We start from the raw sequence: 21,177 nt of genomic DNA on the forward strand, positions 1-21,177 counted from the left end.
ATTTTATTGTGAACAGCTGAATCTTAACAAGATGGACAATCTTTTCAGTGACTTCCTCTCTATACCACCTATTATGTCTGCAACTAAAAAAAACCCCAACAATTATTTTTAAATAGATTGACCAATTTTTTCCCCCACTTACTTGGCTGATGGCTTGCTAATTAACGTAATTATCAGTCATCAGAATTTCCTAGCCTACCTAACCTGTAGATGTGACTTACATTTGTAATTAAAAATGTCAACAACACTTGTTTCCTCCTTGTTTTACCCCTCAGACATTAGGTCTGCGTTGACCACTACAAAGAAACAAAAAATCAGTATAGACAGTATACCTGATATCCCCACCCAAACTTTTTTCATCCTTGTCATTTAATAAACCTTTTTCTACAACTGAGGTTAACTTTTAGTCTGTACATATTACCTGTTTTGTACAAAGAATAAAATATCAAGGACATTTCTCACAAACTTTTCCTGGTTTGGGGCTTAAAGAAATCATATCTTGAAACTTGCCGGCGAGACCCACTAGTAAATTTGGGACTCTAAGAATAATTTGCTCATTCTACTTTAGCCCTCTTGTGAGTTGTATGTCAAAATCTCATTTATGTGCATATATGTAGCTATATTGCCAAAAGATGGACTTAATATTTAGTATTTAGCAAATAATGGATTTGAACGTATTGCCACGGTGCAAATACCTTTCAGTAGGTCATCCACCGTGGTTGGAATGTGAGTGTACCTGGCTGGACGTGCCAGTGCCACGGTGTCAGCCCAGCGGCCTGAGTTAGCGCAGCCTTTCACCGCGCTATCAGTTTCACGCAATACTCGCAAACGTATGTATTTGTAGTTACATCTACAGCTCTCACAGCCGCCACCCCCCGCACCCTCCGGCCCACGGCCGTGCCGCCGGCCGCCCCCACGCCCAGTCGCCCCGCTTGCTTTGGGGGGGTCTCGCCCCTGCCTCTGGCTGCAGCAGCACCCCCGGAGAGACGCCGCGCCCCCCCCGCTCCGAGGGCCGCGACGCTGCGGGCAGAGCCCCTTCCCCCCCGCCACGGGGCGGCCGTGGCCGGTCCCGCGGGACACGGCTCGGCCTGCCTCCCCCGCGGCCCTTGGGCGCTCTCCGGGCGGCATTTTGGGGGGCAGAAACGTGGGAGTGAGGGGTTTGTTCAGCTGCTTCCCGCCAGGCTCGGGCAGCCGGGGGTGCAGCGGGGTCCCCGGGGACAGAGGCCCCGAGGGGTCTTTCCCGAAAGCACGTCCTTGGGAGCGGGAGGGGAAGGGCGGGCGTGCGGGGCCGGCGCCGAGGGGGAGCACGCCGGCAGCTTGCGGTGCCGGGCCGCCGTAGTAGCGAGCTGCTCCTCCGGTGGTTGGGCTGGGGAGCGCTGGGCTCCTCCTTCTCTCCCCCCCCCCCCCCCCCCCCAGCAGTGCACAGCCGGGCGTGTGACTGACTCGTCTCCCCCCGTCTCTTTTTTTTTTTTTTTTTTTTTTCCCATGGGTACACACACCGAGATACGCACATGACAGTACTTCGGTGCAAGAGCCGGTGCATCGCGAGGAGGGCTGTGCTTCCACTCCGGGCACGCACACACACACACACGCACGCACGCACGCATGCTGCTGCTGCTGCTGCTGCTGGAAGTCTTTCTACACGGGGATTAGCAGCCGCCTCTCCCTCTCTGTGTTCTCTCTTTCTTCTCTTTTCCTTTCTTTTCTCCTTCTCTCCCTCAAATGCTTGACTGACGGACGGCGTGCATAAAAGGTAAATGCTTGTGTGCTGTTTGCTGACAATACCGATGGGTGATGGTGTTTTGGCAGCGTGCGGTACGCCCTCCGCTTGCCAGGCAGGCAGCTTGCCCTCCCGCCGCGCCGGCGGCTGCCGCTGCTGCCGCTCCCCGGGACTCTTCGTCTTGGGGGATCGGGTTTTGCTGCGAGAGGTTTGGCTTCCCCAGCACCCCCCCCCCCCCCCCCGCCTCGGTCGGTGAGGCGGAGAGGTTCCCGCTATTGTGCTCCTAGCAGTTGCCACCGCGGGCGGCGATCGTGTGGGAGTGCTTAGCGAAGGTTTCGCGGGATGAAGGTTGCTATTAATTGCTGTGTGCGCTGAAGAGAGAGCTTTTCGCTTCGGCGGGGAACCTGTGCATTTATTAACCAGGGCTGGAGAGCGGCGACGGGAGGACTACCCCCCCTCGTTTGCTGCATCATCCAAATGAGTGATTTCTAGCTGGCCTTGCGTGGCGGGGCTCTTATTCCCCCCTCCGCGGGTATTCTGGCCGCCGCCGAGGACTGCCATCCTCCTCCTTTGCCCCGGGGGGCGCCCCCTTCCCCGGGGACCGAGCGAGCGAGGGAGCGAGGCGGGGGCAGCCGCCGCCCCTCCGCCCCGGGCCCTGCCCCGCGCCCGACGGCTCCCCAGACCGGGGCGGGGGGGGAGCGGCGTCCCGCCGCCCCGCGCGGGCTCCACAACTAATTGTCGCCTGTTGTTCGGGCCGAGTTTGTCCCGTGTCCCCCCTCGGCAGGACAGGAGAAGCAGGGTGAATTCTTGCCCCTCCCTCAGCAGAGCACGTGCGGTGCGGAGATCCCGTGGAACCGAGAGGAAGTCCCGCACCGAGCAGCCCCGCCGAGCGGGACGCGGCCCGCGGGGGTCGCCCGGACCCCGATCCGGACTTTCATTCCCCGGAGGCGCGGCTGCCTGGAGAAGCGTTCCAGGCCGGCAGGAGAAGGGAGGAAGGCGGCGTAGAGAAGCCTGCGCTGCCGGGCCGCTCGGAAGCGGAGCTCCCCCGCCGCTTAGCCGGGGGGGAAAGGTCGAGCGGGGCAGCGGGCCCCAAGCAGGCGCAGCCCCCCCCTCCTCGGAACGCCCCCGGGCCCGGCGCGGCACAGGTGCGGGAGTTTAGCGGCGAAGAGCTCCGGTGACCGCCAGGGCGATCCCCGGGGCGGGGCGGCGGGGGGAGGTTAAAGTGCCCCCCCGGGAGACGCAGGCCTCCCCCCGCCCCGCCGGTGCGCAGCGTTTCCCGGGCGGGTGTGTGGCGGGAGCGGCGCCGCGCTCCCCGCCGTGGGGGTGCTGGGAGCGGGGTGGCCGGTGCCGCCCCTGCTGCCCCCGGCTGGGGAAGCGAGGCGTTTAGCGAGGTCCGTTATGTAATTACGGCTTTTTTATTTTTCTTCCTTCTCGTTGTCGCTGTTCCTAAACCCGGCTCGGGATGCCGGCAAGGAAACTGTTACACTGTGCTTGTTTCTAAAGGAGGTTGATGGTTTCATTTGATCTTGGAGAGAAATTATTGAGTAATTAATATTTAACAGGGAGCACTTCGGTTTCACACATAATTGATTTTGGATAATCCCGTTTCATTCATGTTGTTTTCTACAGCTGTCAGAGATTTGTAAACGCACTGTTAAGGACAGGGAGCCAAAGAAAGGAAAAACAGTTATAGAAGCAAAAATGGTGAGAGAGGTAGTGGACAGCATATGAAGTTAGTTATTAAAAAAAAAAAAAGTAGTTGTTTAACCTTATAGCCTACTTACAAATAAAAGGTAGGTGTGCTTGTAGGCATGGTGTACACTCAGCCGGTTGTGTAGGATTGTGTTTCAATGTTAATACACCTTTAAAAAGGCAACACTAATTTCTACCAGTATGTGGGTCCAGTGTATATGCTTAAGGTATTTCCCCTCACTTAAAAGATGTTGCGAGTTTGGTCATTGTTCACTGATCCAAAAGTCTAAAGGATATATATTTAAAGATAAATTTACTGTGGGTAATAACAATTACAGGAAAATTGGGAATTTTTAACAGCAACAGCACAGTTCCTTGTCTTCTGTATAGCTTACTTGTCTGTCTGGTATTGTGTATTTCAGAACTACTAAAATTAGATAGTGTAAATTAATGAAAACATGGGAGCAAAATATGCTGTTTATTAGAGAGGTAATCAAGTAGTTTAAAAATAAAGGGTACAATAGTGTTCTGTTAGAGATATATATACATCTGGATTACTGAATTAAAGTTTTCTTCTTTTTCTTCACCAGAATTGTGTATGTTAAATATACTTGTTTAATTTAAGGTTCGTTCTGGTCTATCTGTTGTGAGATTAACACTTGCAAGCATATCAATATAATCTGTTTGTTAGACTTTACAATGTTATCCTTCCTGTAAAGGTGGTGCATCTCAGTGCAGCCCTGGCTAGTGATGTTGCCACCTGGAAATACAAAAAGAACTGCATGAATGATTAATGAAATGGTGTAATAAATAAAGGCAATCCTGTACAAGGAACAGTAGTAAGTAGCCTCCAGGCAATTTTTTTGTTGTAACTTTCACTCTGGTCTTGTACCATCCAGTAACTCAAGTTTTCACCCAAATTGTAATATACAGGTGCAATACCCTCAAACTGGCATTGCCATTTTAAGAAGATAGAGCTCAAGGCACTTTAACATGAGATAGTTTATTCAGCCCTTAATCCCTGTAAGGAAACTTAATTTTTACAGTCTCTGTTGTATTATCTCTGAAGATTTAAGAAGGCTATTTTTGTCAGGGGCACATAATTAATACTTGTTCTCCTCTTATGCCAAATTTTGCACTTGTGCACAAGGCTCATCCAAAGAAACCTGAAAAGGGGATCTCCATGGTAACGAGAGAGAGAGGATTTTCTCCCTCACCATAGGTCAAGACTAGACGCCTACCCATTCCTTAACTTATAGCAGCATTCATTGGCACCTTGCTTTCTGTGGTTATTTTGTCTAGTGGGGTGTGCTTTTACTGTTGTCTCATGCTTCCAGAGAGCTGCTCTTGAGAATGATGCTACGCTGGATGAGCACAGCCTCTGTGTCTCTCCCCACTATCATCCTCCCTTCCGCTTGCATCGTATTTCAGCATTTCTATATGTATATGATTTGACTATGGGATTTCAGGAAATAACTTGTTTTCCCCATCAGGTTTTTGATTTGAAGACTTGTCTTGGCTCTAACTGTGTGTAAGACGTGACAGAACCTTACTCCTTAGCCCTTTTCAGACGGAAGGGTGGTCATCTCCTTTCTCTCTTTCTCTTTTATTTGTCTATACTCTTTCTGGACAGAGGTTACCCATGGTGTTCCAGAGGTTTTGTAGCAGTAAAAGCAGTCTACCTCTTCTCACCAGGGAGCAGGGCTTAATTTTATATTTTGAGTCAGTATGTCATAATGTGATACTGGGTTTACTGTTTGGGGATATTCATGATAAAAAGAGTTTCTTTTGCCCTGACTCTGTGATCACAGAGCAGTAATAGGGAGCACTGCTTTCTGGGGTGATTGTTGGGTCCCCCCCCCCCCCCCCCCCCCCCCCCTTTGAAGGACTGTCTGCCTAGACTGTGTCTCTGTCCAGGCTAAGGTGAAGTGAACACATTTTATCCCAGATGATCCTGTAGTCAGATACTTAAAACCTTCACCGAGGAATATAATGTGTTTTCTATTCCCCTTTTCCTTTCTGTATTCATTTTTTTGTAGCACAGATCTCATGAGAGGATAGCAAATGGCATTTTAAATGGCTCCCTTAGGCTGCTGGTGCACCAGGTCTCTCTGGGCATATTTCCAGTTCTTTTGCCTTTCCCTGTGACATAGCTTGGGATAATTTGAAAACATCTGCTAGAGCAACCATCTTAATATAAGACAGCAATCATCATTTGTCACTGAGCAATATGTCATTTGTGACTCTGTAATTGGAAGACAGATGCTAATGCTGACTTTGGCCTTCTTAACTTGTCGGCAGATTGTCTATAGAAACACTTTGCAGTGCTTTGAAATCACTATGTATTTCTACCTTTCTGTATCTCTTATGTTTCTGAAAGAATTGCCTGTGTCATTTGAAAACCTGCTCAAGAAACCTTAAGACAGCAATTATGAGCAAAACTTGTAATCTGGCTTGCCAAGTAAGCTTGACTTTATGCATATCTTCAGTGTCTTCTGCTAGATGAGAACCATTTTTTAATAGTTGCCTGTGAAGGTTTTCCTTTAACCTTTGTATATGAGAAACTTCTGATCTCTTTCCACATGATGCCCTGTCCCTGTATTGGTAGCATTTCAATGAATGTCCCTCATCCCAGTTGTTTCCCTCCCTTTGAAAATTTTACCATCACCTTTAACTAACTGAAGAGGTTCTTCATCTTCTGATTCCTCGTACTAAGGGAACTAGGGATTTGAGAAATGGACTTCTAACTGTGTGAAGGAAATGTAACACTTCTAGACAGGTCCAGGTTTCGAACCTCAGTTGCTGTGGTTCAGATGACGGAAGTGTGTGGCATCAACTCATAACCAAAGTTCTCAGTAGTTACGGATGATGTCTTGTATCTAGAAGGTGCTTTGTGGGCTAATTTCAAATGTAGGCTGCAGTAGCTTGAGTTGGCTTGGAACAGTTTACAAGTTTCAGCTTCTTAATAGCCTGATGTGCTGTTGTAGTGCCTGTGCTAGATCCAGTCAAGTGTTCCTTGAGTTTTTCTTTCTTTTGGGGAAAGGGGAGATAAGGGGATGAGGATCCCCAGAAATTTTGTCTAAGAATTGTGCTTGAAAGTCCATTTCATGTTCTGGGCATAAATCCTCACTAAAGGTAATTCAAGGGGTATGCTGATAGGATGCTAGCCGAGTTACTTTTTCAAATGAAAGGGAGCGTTTTTTTTCAGCCAGCTTCCCAAGTGTAACTTCTGTTGCTAACTCTGTGCTTGTACATGCTTTCTTCCCGTGTGTCTGTTCAGTTTTGTGGATGGAAGAGGATAACATATCTGTCTGATTGGAGGTCAATAACAGTAAGAGACAATGATTAGCAGTCTTACCTTCATTGTGGTAACTTCAGTTTTAGCAGTGTGCATCCAACATTGAAAGTCAACAATGGGAATTAGTGTCTCACTACTGTCCTGTGTTTTTCTCTTGTCTTGTCATCAGAAAAAAAAGAAAAAGGAAGAAAAAAAATCAGAGAGAAATAGAGATGAAATCCAGGTTTCTGGGTTTTGGTAGTGGTCTCAACAATATCTATTCATGCATAACCGGACAACAGGCAGTGTGCAGTTGCCTTTGTCCAGCAGAAGAATTGAGAGTCAGCATGCTCCATGGATGTGCAGTGTCTCACAGATGTCTGAAGCACACAAGAATCTCCATCTTCTTTCCTGCAGCTGAAAGAATTTTGGAGTCCTTGCAGTATACCATTTACATGGGGTGAGCTTTGTTTTGTGGACTGTAGGAGAATGCAGCTTTTGGTTTTGTGGTGCTGGAACTGCATTGGTGCAAATGTTTCACAAGGATATCAAAGGAGAGATTCCTTGTTCTCTCCAGTCTGTGTCTTCTGGCTATCCATTCACTGGGTGTAATACTTGGGCATGGTTTGTTCCTTTAAAGTTGTTGACAGCTCTGTATCTGGTTTACCTCCATAATGTTGTGGGGTTTTGTTTTTCTTTTTTTTGTGACTGTCTTTCAGAACATCACTGAATTCCATTATTGGATTCCATTTTGTAAGAACATACTATAGGAGGTCATCTGCCTAGCTGTTCCTTCTAACAGATCTTTTCTTTGCAGAGGAGTGCTTATTGTCAAATTTATATCCAGTTTTGTAAATAATATTGATGAATATACAAATGTAGCTTTTTAGTGGTGAGGGGATGGCAAAGTAGAATAAATAGGGGAAAAATCACCACAGCAAGGAATGAAAGAGGTAGAATTAGGATAATTTATTGTTATTTTGTACAAATGAAGTATTGCAAGCATTGTCATGTCAAAACACTTAGGATTAAAAGTGAACGTTGATTCTGTAATTCTGTTCATGGAAGAACTTTGCAACCATAACATGTAATATTTGGGGAGATTATTCAAATGATTTTCTGAGGAAAATCATCCCAAATACCTAGGTGGTGTATGTCATTTAATAGCAACAGTGAAATAGTGCTAGCAATTACTAGATCAGTGGTACTTTGAAAAATGTGGTGTATATATATATCTCACTGTATGAAATGAAAGGCTGTAGAAGAGATACAATGTCTATTCGGGAAGCACTAACTTTTAGTGAAAAAGATGGATTTTTTAAAAAATGTAATATGGATATCTACATGATAAAATAAACTTGAGAAGAATTATAAACTGAAGACGAAACCTTTTTCTTACACATTTGGATCTCACTCTTCCTTGGAAAAAGGGCCAATGCAAGATTTTTTTCTTTAAAAAAAAAAAAAAGAAAAAAAGAATAAAACCCAAGCTACTGGTACTGCACTCAGGAGAGGCTACTGAATGGTGTTCAAACCAGCTGGGTGTCCTCTTATCTCAGAAAAAAAAATAGTTATGTTTTTAATTCCTGAAATATTACAAACTTATTCATGTGAAAACTATGGTTACTTCTTCCACTTTGTTTTCTTTTGGGTTGTTTGGAGTATTTTTCATTAGTTCATAAAAACTACTTCAAAGACAGTATTCTTTGCAGAGCTGCTTCAATAGCCATGTAATGTCGTTTACAGATTTGAAGTAGCATGGTAGTTGAAGAGCATTCATTTCACCTTGGGTGGAAGCGTGAGTTGATTTTTGTATGTAAAAATTACCATTTTTCTTTTTTTTTCCAACCTGAAAATCTATGTGGTGTTTCTTACCATACTGTGATGGTGTGTGGTCTGACTTCCAGAATACTTGTATGGTGTTTTACATCTCTATAGCATGATATAAATTTACTCCCTGGGAATCTTTATGCTGTATTTTGCAGAGAGATTTGTATAGCAGAATTATATATGAACAAAGGTATTTATGCATGAAATGGATCATTTGTTTGCTGTGTCATATGCTAAAAATTTCTCAGTCAAGGGGCAAAACCAACAGCGTGAAGCCTGTGATACCACTTGCACATCACAAATACTCTAATGAGCTCAATAAAAAGGACATTTACTATTCTATATGTATGGTTAAGTTCTTGCATACTGTTTGTCTTGAAATAAAATGTATTTTCAGAAAAAAAGATGTATTTAGAAATCAGGATCAGGGCAGATACAAAAAAAGGAATAATAATTGGCACCTTTCTAAAACCAGATTTTAATAATTATCAGTGGTAGATTTAGACAAAAGATGAGGAAATGCCATTCTCATTTTTACAAATTCATGTGAAAAAAGCTTTGCACAGTTAGCAATGAGATCTTAAATACAGAAAGAGAAAAGCTAAACACAAGGAAGTTCTGCAGTATTCAAGTACTTTGGTCATTTACAAAGCAGATATTATGTAATGTACTTCTAAAATCAGTGCAGCATGCTGCAAAATAATTAATCTCTTATGTTAAATTGCCTTCCAGAGGATGTTTCTGACAGAATGAAGTCAAAATATGAGAGTATACTGAAGTTCTTGACCTGATCCTTTGCTCTCTATGCGGACTGGCATTTTGAACATGAACTGCAGGAGCAGGTTGCCTGCCCTGTAAAAAGCCATATGAGGTTTTTAATGTTGAGCACCAATTGGTCAGGGCTATATTAGAGTTTTTTTCATAAGAAGAAATGCTGAAATGCAGTAGCAATACTGTTGTGTGTTACCCTTGTAGAGCCCTTCCGAAGACAAAAATATTTGCTAAGAGATTACTCAAGGATCACAGCATTTCTACAGGACCTAGGGGAAATTAATTACATCAGGTTTCTTTATTCTGAATTTCTGGTGCCTTCATGAAAACACACAGCAGAGCATGGTGAGAGAAAGATGAAGGTTCATCTGGGTGCCCATTTCTGTTTCTTTTGGAACTAAGAGGAACAATGTTGCATACAATGAGATGAAAATTGGGGACTTCAGTTCTGTGTGTCCAGTAATCAATTTTCTAGTGGACTTTGCACATCTATAGAAACTATAACTTTTTGCTATTCAACTTATCTGTATTTTGCTTCCTGAACTGCTATAGGACCAAAAACAATAAGACCATTTTCCCAAGGACTTACAGTCTCTCTAAGAAGAGAGAAACTAATGTGTAGGAAAGCACACAAATGTAAATCTGATTTGTTAAAAGCTTCAATATTATTAATCTGTAATGGTGTCATGCTAAAGTTCATTTTCATGTTTAATACAGTACATCATTTAGAACAAATCCTACCTATGTTCTATGTGGAGGTCCCAGTGATCTCTTTGCGAGGTGTGTCCTTGATGCAAGAAACAATGCTTGAATCAGAGGCTATTGCAGAAAAGCCCAGTATTTTATTTTATTTTGTTGCAAATTAAGAGATACGGATTAATAAATTGGATGTGGATTTTTACTTGGTTCGATGGTGATTCTTCTTTGTTTGTTTTTATACAGAACTGGAATCATTATTTAATTATTTGTGGTATAATTAATTAATGAATTGATGAGTCTGCTAGATCTAGTTTAGCCTTTCTGCCTTCCTTTGCCCTACAGGGCCTTAGCATACAGAGTCCTGGCAGCTGATTTAGGTACTGGTTTGGACAACTGCTGAACGAAGCTGTGTCTTGGTTTTGAGCATTTGGGTTTGGTTTCGTTTTGTTTTTTACTGCTTTGGATTAAAAGATGGCCATAATGTTGGCTCCAGTGTTGTACGTACATGAGAGCCTTGTGTTACTGTAGAATATAAATTATTTCAGATGTATCTGTTGATTTTGCTTAACATTTAGTTTAACCATAAACTGCTGCTGTACTCATTTTTCCTTCCATATCCAGTTCATGGCAGCTACTGCCCATGTTAGCAATGTGCTTGATAAATGTGGAGTACCTCTTCAGGCTTACATATTGTTTTGGGTTTGTGTGGTGCATTTTTTTGGCAGCGGGGGAGGGGCCGCAAGGGTGGCTCCTGTGAGAAGCTGCTCGAAGCTTCCCTGGCTCCAAGTTGGACCCTCCTCTGGCCAAGGCCGGGCCCATCAGTGACAGTGGTAGCACCTCTGGGAGAACAGATTTAAGAAGGGGAACCTGCAGTGGAGATGAAAGTGGGATGTGAGAGGAGCCCCTCTGCAGACACCGAGGTCAGTGCAGAAGGAGGGGGAGGAGGTGCGCCGGAGGAGGGGATGCCCCTGCAGCCTGTGGTGAGACAAGATGGCAGGCTGTCCCCCCCCAGCCCATGGAGGTGAGTGGGGGAGCAGATGCCCACCTGCAGCCCATGGAGGAGCCCACACCGGAGCAGGGGTATGCGCCCCATGACTCCGTGGTGTTGTCCCACAAGTGGGGTTCGATACCGGTGTGCAATAAGCCAATCTTACACACAGAGCCGAGATATTTATTTACTTCATGTTTGTGCAAAGATGGGTGCTAGGTGATAATTCTACAAAGCTAGCACATGACACCAAAGAACTACATCATATTTATTCTGTAACATGATTAGTAAAAACACACCTAAATTTATGTTCATTGGTTGGTAGTCACCATCTCATCTGTTGGTTAGTTATATTTAAATTAGCCTTGCTTGCTCTGTAAATTAGCAAGCATGCTCCTTGCAGGTGGCAGGGCAGGAGGGGGGCAAGCCTTTCCAGTCTTGAATTGAGTCAGTGGTCGCAATCTCCCCCTGCCACCTTTACCTTTCCCCCAGTTCATGCTGCTTTGGCAATCATCCTGCCTTCCCCGCCTTCTGGAGCAGGATGTTTCCTTTTTATCAGTCTTTAGTTTCTTCTTCAAGGGTATAGTCAGCAGAGCATGCATTGTTTATACAAAGTAACCAGGCCTACATAGTGAAACTATTGAGTAATGGTCCTCCTTAAAGGATCATGTTTAAACCTAAATTGAGCAGTATCACCACGGTTAGGCCATAACTCAAACATATGACTACAGTGGGAAAGCCCACGCTGGAGCAGTCTGTGCCTGAAGGACTGCAGCCCGTGGAAGGGACCCACGCTGGAGCAGTTTGTGAAGAAGGTTTGGGAAGGACTCACATTGGAGCAGTTTCATGGAGGACTGTGTCCTGTAGAAGTGACCCCGTGCTGGAGCAGGGGAAGAGTGTGAGGAGTCCTCCCCCTGAGGAGGAAGGAGCAGCAGAGACAAGGTGTGATGAACTGACCACTACCCCCATTCCCCGTCCCCCTGCGTGGCTGGGGGAAGAAGGGAGAGAAAATCGGGAGTGGAGTTGAGCTGGGAAGGAGGGAGGGGTGGGGGAAGGTGTTTTAAAATTGTGGGGGTTTTTTTTTCCTCATTATCCTGTTTTGATTTGATTGGTAACAAATTAAATTGATTTTGTGTTTTCCCAAATTGAGTCGGTTTTGCCCATGACCATAAGTGGTGAGTGATCCCTCCCTGTCCCTCTGTTGACCCACAAGCTTTTTGTTATACTTTCTCTTCCCCATCCCAAACGGGGGGAGGAGTGAGCGAGGGGCCGCATGGTGCTTTGCTGGTGGCTGGGCTTAAATGAAGACACATGTGCTTTGAATTTAGGTTTAAGTCAGGATTGATCTTTTGATGGGGAATTTTTTTTCCTCAACTGCAGGGCAGGGAGAATAAAAGTGTGAGAGTGAGTTCCCTTTAAACTCCCTTGTTCTTGATGTTAATCTCTCCCCACTCTTTTGGTGTTGTAGAGGAGGCTGAAGAGAAGCTGAGATTAGCTGTTCAGGCATGTGGGACACTTCAAAGAATTTTTCTTGTCTTTCTGGTGGAAGCAATGAGGACCTTGAGGAGGAACTGTGAATTCCTTTCTGGAAGGTCTTGAAGGCAGCGAGCGCACCCCTCACTTGCATCTCAGGGCTGAAACTGCCACTTTAGTTATTGCCATCAGGTGGCCTTGAGAACACGAATTTATAGACCTGCTAGCTCAAATATGTAGCAGACTCCACAAACCCTGGGTCAGACCTATGGTGCACACTCACTTAGCTGCATGCAGGTGGTAGACCCGACTAGTCACAAGTCCACTTCTCAAGAATAGTCCACTCAGGGTGTGTTATTAGACAGTTTTTCTGCATAGTCATGGTGACTGCGCAGAATTTTTGGATACCAGCAGCACAGTTACACCGCACTCATATTTTTGATTATAGTAATCACCCCTTACTCAAGGTAAAGGAAATAGTATTTTTAAACAGTTTGATCTAGGCAGATGTGTGCCCTCTACAGACTGTAAATAGCCAATATGTTATTTGGTGTACCATGATGTATGGCTGAATAAATAAATAAAAGATGACTATAAGAGTGCTGTACTGTAAAATCTAATATGATAAAGCTTTTTCCACCACTAGCAGAGCTCAGTAATTTATTACTACAATTTGGTATCATGGATATGATTCATTCTATTTTAGTGGCTACAAATTGCTTTATGTTTGTGTAGTAAGTTATTACTCAAAGCTGAAGGTATACTTTGTATGATACTGAGAGACTTGAAATTTTACAGAATAAGATGTATTTATTTATATGCATTTTTGGGGGAGGGAAAAAGTAGATCTTTCAGCACGTACTATTTAAACAATCATCAGCCAATGTTTAATTCAACAATCAAGAGAATAGCTCTTGATCCAATTGAATTTCAATGGCAAATCATCCTGTAGCCAAACTGGGCGCTCCTGACATTAGATCCTGAAATTTGTGTGTAACCCAAATACTCAGTCACTTCCCAGTTTGTTCATCTGTAATATGAATTTTTCTAAGGTAAGCTGCCTGCAGTGTGTTTTGTGGAAGAAACAGGTAAGCCACAGTATTAGAAAGAAAATATTTAAACACATTGATCAATATGTGTGCTGCACATCTGTTTAAAATACAAAATAAAGAAAAAAATTCATTTTGCTTCCCCCTTTGAATTTGCAGATTAGTCATGGATCGTTGCCCACAATTTTGTGGAACCTAATCATGTAGTCCTTTCTTAATAGATTCCATTATTATCTTTACAATATACCAGCTAAAGTAAGTAAATTAATTCAGTGGAGTCTCTAGAGCTAAGTTTGTGTATGTGCTAGAAAATTAAGTGTGGCAAATGTAGTATTAATGGTTATTTTGTTAAGTATTTTTTTGGTGTTTACATGAGGATATTTTAAGAAGTAGGATTAATTTTGTTGTATTTATTGCTAGGCCCAATACTTTTTGAAAGTAGCATGAAATTAGTCATGCTTTATCTAATAACTGCTTTTAACTAACTCTGCTTGTGCCTAATAAAGAAATGTGAAATTAAACCAAAGATATACTGAAGAAAATACTCTGTAAAAAAAAAAATACTCAAACCCATATATATTATCAAAATAGACCCTGTCTTGTTCCCTTCTGCACACTGACTGGATAGCATTAACAGGAGGCAGAAGCGTATTTGCAGTAGAGTTTATCTCAGCAGATGCAAAATGCAGAAGAGTGGGTTTGTGACTGGTGTGTTTACAGGGAGGTAAATGGGATGAAAGCAGGAATGGATTTGACTTAATGCTAGATTCAAGTAGGTGTAAATGTAAATACATAAAGCCAAATGAAAACCTGGTTTTGTTATATAATTACTATTTTTCAGCTTCTAGTATTCAGAGATTTTTAAATTTTGCCTTACCCCAGACTTTTTTTTTTTTTTTTTTTTGAGGAAGAGAGGGCTAAAAGTTTATCATTTGAATAGTGGAATATATGACAGTGGGAGGGGAAAAAAACCTAAAAAACCCCAACAAAAATACTGAGGTCACCAGTTACAACCGTAGCCAATTAAGGAATGAATTTGAATTTTAGGACATTAAGGGTTAGTGTATATGGTGTTAAGCCTCAGAGTAGTCTGTGGGTAAAGCAAGAGCAGAATGTGTGGAAGAAATGTCTTACGCAATGAATATCACAACTGGCAAATCATTTGTGTAGTGCTGGCCACAGTAATAGATGTGTTCATTGTCTCCTCCTCAGTGACTAATACATTATTGCCATCGCTGTTGTGGTAAAAACATGCTCACTATTTATTTGGTTGGATGTTGTAAAGGTAATGAATTTGAAATTAGTCTGTGTTTAGCAAGAAGAAGTGAGTTAATACAAAAAATATTGTTTTGAACAATAGAAAATCACATCAAATTGAAGTAGTACAGATAATTTCTGAGTTTTCATTCCCAACTTAATTACAAGGGAACACATATTTTGAATGACTTTTATAACATAAAATAATGAAGATGTATAACCAAGGACAAAGATTAAACAATTTAAAGTTATGCTTTTAGAGTTTTAAATGTTTAGACTTTTATTTATGTCAGTTCCAAATGAATTTCCTGTTTCAGAGGTGATAAATAGACCTTTCCTACACTTTCAGACCATGTCTGATAATATAAGTGAAAATAACACAGTAATTTGAAAAGGTAACATAAAAAAATTACAGTGCTAAACAAATCCTAACACTCTTCATATTCCCTAAATAATTATCTGATAGATGAAGTCAAGACAGCTTAAAATATGCTCATAGTTCTAAATTATAATTAATTCTCCATTATATTTTGTCAACAGTGTGAATTTAAATTTATTTATATTAACTTTACCAAGTGCCCCATAAGGTCAAACAGTATTACAAGTGTTTTAATGGTAGGGTGGTATCTTTTGTGCCTGTCATGAGTTCAAGGACTGTCTGGACGACACTCTTAGTCATATGATTTAGTTTCAGGTAGTCCTGCAAGGAGCAGGGACCTAGACTCGATGATCCTTATGGATCCCTTCCAACTTGAGATATTCTATGGTTCCATGGTTTTACATTGGATAAAATCAGAACACCCTTTGAAATAAATAGCAGAAGTCATTGTGACTTAAATGGGTCCAGATTTTATCATCTTCAGCAAGGTGTATAAAAAGAAGCATGTCTGTAAGCCAGCATAGCTTGGTGGAGCCTCTAACATGTACACATATAATTTTTATTGCTAAAAGAATGTCTCATGGTTTAGCATAGCTAGGATAATCCATTGGAGCCTGATCTGATACTCACTGAAATCTGTGGCACACACTGTGAACGTGATGTCTGTCGTTGCCTTAAGTAGGCATTGGATTGTGTCAATACATAAGCACAAAGATAGCTTTTTTTTTTTTTTTTTGAGACCTGCTGGGTTATTGGCATTTCAAAGAATTATCTCCTAAATGCTTTTCTTTTCCATGTCAATTGTTTGAAAGGCAGACTTTATACTGCTAGCTGGCCTCCTTTGTATTTTGTTAATATTTGTGTGTTTCTTGACTTTGTATGTGCACAAAAGTGACACTTATGAAGGGACAAAAAAGGTTGTACAGGTTCAAAAGTGTGTGCATGCCCATGGATAACTGAAATCCCAGTTCAGGCTTGACTTTGTACATTAGAGACAGATATTCCAGGTTTCTTACAAAGAAAAACTTAATTTCCACTTAGTAAACCTGCACATAGTCTATGTATTATCTTTGCCTCACATTAGATATATGTTTAGTACTTAACAGAGGTTGAAGTAGTGCATGAGACCATCTAAGCTGACTTGAACTTTACCCACAGAGAGTGGAAACTGGCTGTTAAGCTAAATGCTGGAAGTTTAAGATACTATTTCTCCTACTAAGGATTTATAGTTGTTAAGACTGTCAAATTCATTTGTGTGTCAATTACAGTTCCAGAGATGAAAAGTCAAGACTGCCTTTCAAGACAAGGTTTTCTAATTAGAGTAATGAATGTTTGATTAATATTCCATTAGTAATATATGATAATTGTACACTGATGGGCTGTCACTTTCACCACATACAGAATAAGATCACAGATGCATTTTTATATTGTTATGCCTTTATCAGCTTTGGTTCCCATCAACAGTCAGCTTTATGCAGATGCACACTGTAAATTTCAGAAGTACATTTTGCCCATAAGCCTGTTAAATGGTGCTACATGTCTGCTTTGTGGGTCAATGCTGATCCCTTGCTTTGTTTAGTATTTCATCAGGGTTCTACACTTTGACATTCACTAGATTGCACTTGCAGTCAGTAACTTTACTGTTCAGGAAATAATAATGCATGGGGAAAATCCTGATTTACTAATGGTGAATAAATACAAATGAGGAAATACAGTAACTTCATAGAACTGCAGTGGAAAATGTACATCTTTTGACTTCTGGGGGTTAAAAACATTTCCTTAGAATAATAGGTGTTGTAGAGATGTGTGCAATTAATAGTCAGAACCCCTGAGTTATATCTCCCTGAGGGTGATTGTTGCATTCAGCTTAGTTCTGTGATTTGAGAGCTTACGGTGCTATCCAGTGAACCTCATGGTCTTCACCTTCTAAAGCAGTTCTGGAACTCACTGTTGACTGTGAACATCCTGGTACGTGAGGCATATTAAGAGGGAGGGGAAAAAGGTTGTAAGGATTGCATGCTACAAATTGCATAGCAGAATGCTGGAGCAGCAGACAGGAACTGCCTGGATGCACATCTGACCAAACTCTCCTTTTTTTTGCTTGCATTGTTTTCCATTCATGCTAGCTCAGAAGACTGTTTTCTTTGTATTGCAACCTTTACATATGGCTGAAACCATGTGTCCCGAAACAACAATGAAGTTTTTCTTTCAGAGTTGAAGGAAGGAAACCTAATTGATGCTGGCATAAATGTTTATGTGGGCCATGTGTTAATTACCCATGGTTGCAAAGGAAAAGAGATGTATGCCAGTTGTGTGTGTGCATGCCACTGTGTATATAGAAACAATTTCAGTATTTGACTCTTTAATTCACTCTGCATTGAATTAATTTTTTTTATCCAACACTTTTAATCTTGGAACATTTTAATGGTATTAAATACTGTGCTTTTAAACAAAACACGATTCCTTTTCTGTTTAATAGTATCATATAGGTATCCCAAGAAGTTAAGAACTATAGTGTAAAAGCTGTCTGCCTGTTGGGATAGCAAAGGAACAAGTAGCTGTGTCCAGCTGCAAATCTGAGAGAAGAGCTTTGCAATTAGCTTTTGTAAATACTAGCTGACAGCAGAGGAGGGTTTTGAGGCCTCAGTTTTCTGGGCTCCACTCCAAGTTCTGGAATGAAATATATTTCAGTGACTGCATATCTCCCTGCCCCTGTCTCATCTGTCTCCCCTAGCCTGACTACTTTGTCTTCTCATCTTGACTCATGTTCCTTCTGTGTGCACCATGCTTCTTTCTCCCCCTTTTCTGCATTATGGTGAATGCTACCTTTGCCTTCTCTTCCATGCTTTCTGTAAAGTGTGGATGGAGGATAGAAGGTACTAGAAACAGTATATTTTTATCTCATTTTTAGGATTCATGCTGTTGTGCCCCAATGAACAGTGATGAGCAATGACAGAAAAGCTCATGCTCACCTGCAGATTGAGGTGCATTTGGTGGCTGACGCTGGGGGTAAATGTTTTGTAGGACTGGAGTACAAAGAGGAATTTTTTTACATCTTCTAATGTACTCCTGTTGGGTGAGGTGAAATGGCAATTTTCTAAGGCCACATTCTGATGATTTTCATAGCTTTCAAGCTAGAATAACCCTGTTGCCCTATTTTTAAGAGTGGCAGCGGTAGCTTCTCAGTGAGATATTTTTAAGAATTTAACTTAAGCAAAACTTTTTTTAACTTATACGCTCAGAAGTATCTCAGCTGCTCTTCTCAAAAAATTTAAGAACTCTGAACAACTTGGGCATTTTCACAGTTTGTAACTCAGATTATTTTACATTTTTTATTTGAACAAAATTAGTTGAATGATTAAATCAGATCTAAGATCTAGGCTCTCTGTGGCAGTAGCTGGGACTGAAGAGATGTGGGCAATTGCCATTTAAGGTGGATTTGCTGTTGGTAGGAGAGATTGTTTTACCAGTAACCCCTTGGTAGGATATCATGGATGATGGCATGACTCAGTGCTGTGCAGAGTGTCTCTGCCACTCAGGTGGAGCTGCTTTCAAGGGTGGTCTACAGAGTCCATAATTCAGGAGTGGATGGTGCTAACTACTCACAGGAAACTTGAATCCAGAGATACTACTGAAAAAGTGCTTTTGCAGATATGGCAGGAGGAGGAACTTGGCCAGGAAGAGTAAAGTTTTCAGGTTATTGTTAACAGGGGTTACCAGGACTTTCGATACAAAAACTTCCTACGGCAGTGAGCCGAGACTGAGATCCTAACAAAAAAGCAATTAGGAGTGTTTTGGGAAAAGATTACATAGCTGTTTTGAAAAGAGCTCTTCATCAGAAAGACAAAGGTGACCTGAGAAATCAACTGATGTGCTCAGTTGCATATCCCAATAAGTATTCCCAACAACAGAGGAGATGTTGCTTTAGGCATGGTATTTACAACATATGGTCCATGAGATACCAGGAGGAAACTGCACTAGGTATTTCCACACCGTTAAGAGTAAACTGACCTTGTGACAGGAAGCCTTTGTAATTCAAGAGAGGGTTCAGTGGATGGATTCTCTCTTTAAAAGAGAGAGGATAAATTTTACTAAATATTGCCATTTCTTGGTAGAATTGGATTGGAGAGACTGTAGTAGTGCCTGAAATGGTAAAGCAGCAACTAAACTGCTTCCCGGTGCTCTGATATATGCGGGACTTGAATACGATGGATACATTCATCATGGGTTGATATTGCAGCTTCCAGTTTTTATTTTTTTGATGCAGAAGGATAATCTTTTAATTCCAGCTAAAACTGTAGTACTCTTAAAACAGTGCTATCTTAAGGTTGTAGCAGTAGCTTCATCTCCTGATATATTTCCTCATTTATCCAGTTTAAATGTCTTTTGCAATATTTAGTTAATTCTCAGTGGTTTTGTCCTAATCAATGTGTACTTGTAATCTGCTTGAAATCGTTTTAAAGAATTTAAAGTTCTCCTTTTTCTTTAATCATCGTTAGTAGTTGGACAGAAGCATTTGATAACTTGATTTGATCAGATATTTGCTCCTTAATGCAATGAAATCAAATGTAGTATAACATCAGCTTCTTTATATAGGGTGAGTAATGCTATACAGAGATTGTTTTCACCCAAACAGTATGTAAATTTTTTCATTGTTTTAGCTTCTATTTTTCCATTGGAATTCTTTGTACAAAAATTATGTATGTTGCTCATGTTTTAGAAGCCTCTTGGTAGAGAGTACAGTTTGTTCTGTTGCTAATAATAAACTCTCTTTTCCTTCCCATCTGCACTATGAAAATGTTATTAATCTTCAGTATCACCATATTTCTCAAATCATGTTCACAATTAAAATACTATTGTAATGGTGACACCAAACAGTCTTTGTATTTTAGTGTCTGAGATTATACTAGTGCTATCTGTAAGATAAGATTTCCCATGTTCTCAGTTGAATATAGCTCTGGAACCTTCTGTGTTGTGTGAGGGAAACTGTTTGTGCTTATGGATATTTCTAATGCTTATCTCTTTATTCTGCATTAGTAGCACATCTCAGAGGCAATAGCTTCAGAAAGAATGCTCCTGCTCAGCTGACAATTCAGGAGGTATTGCTGTTCCTCAGAGAGAAGATTAAATTAGGTCTTTTTGTTTAGGCTTTACTTGCAATTCTATTTTCTGTCATGCAGGAGAGGATATGGGTATTTTGCTCCTGTGGCAGACAACCCATTAAATGCACCTGATACGACTGAAATAGATGTTCCAAAGAAGAACCAGTTCCTGTCCAGTTAATTACAGCTTTGTAATGTGTCATTTATTTAAGTGTTTTACTGCAGCTTCTTGTTTTCTACAGAGCTTAGAGGTTACCTCTTAATTTGTCTATTTTTATTAACTGTGGGTGTGGCACATTGCAACAGAGGGAAATCAGTATTCTTTGTTTTCCTTGATGTTAAAAATGTTGCATTAATAAGCTCATATTTTAACAGTATTATTTGGCTGTGAACCGATTTTATAGAGGATTAAACTACACTCTTGCTGAGAATAAATGGATTTTAAGCTTCAGCAATTAATACTGAATTAATGTAATTTGACAGACCCTAACATGGGTTTCAGACCCAAATCAAGTACCTCTGTGATCATTTTGGTGGTTCCTTTGTGGCATTGAAACTATTGTTCTTTCATAATCACATCTTCTTAAGGACCATAAATAAGTTAACACTGACGATTTTATATCAAAATAAACTTTGAATATTTAATAGTCCTGTGTCTCTCATATAGTTACAGGAGACTTCTGCAAAAATATTGGGTGAAATTCCTGCATATTAAACAACTGCATGGAAATTATGACCTATTTTCAGATCCTTCTTAGACAAATGATAAGATGGGAAAAATGGATTTGTAACTAGTGTAGGGAAATAGTTTACTACAGTTTATCATTACAGTAGCTGTATAATGATAAGGCTTGAGGAAAAATTGGTGTATGAAAACGTCAGAGATTTGCTGAAATTCAATGCATCCCAACTTGTCTGCCATTTGAAGTGATTATATCTT

General features: G+C 41.5%; 1 protein-coding gene across 4 annotated transcripts in view; it reads left to right on the forward strand.

The window, feature by feature from the left end:
- The first annotated feature begins 1,480 nt into the window (after nt 1-1,480).
- Nucleotides 1,481-21,177, forward strand: part of DLGAP1 (DLG associated protein 1) — a 429,128-nt gene continuing 409,431 nt past the window's right edge. For all 4 annotated transcript variants that reach the window (XM_052788099.1, XM_052788100.1, XM_052788102.1 and 1 more), the window contains exon 1: nt 1,481-1,753. The gene's annotated coding sequence lies outside the window, so the exon portion shown is untranslated. The remainder of the gene's footprint in view (nt 1,754-21,177) is intronic.

Source organism: Harpia harpyja, chromosome 5, assembly GCF_026419915.1.
Source record: "Harpia harpyja isolate bHarHar1 chromosome 5, bHarHar1 primary haplotype, whole genome shotgun sequence".
Taxonomy (NCBI): domain Eukaryota; kingdom Metazoa; phylum Chordata; class Aves; order Accipitriformes; family Accipitridae; genus Harpia; species Harpia harpyja.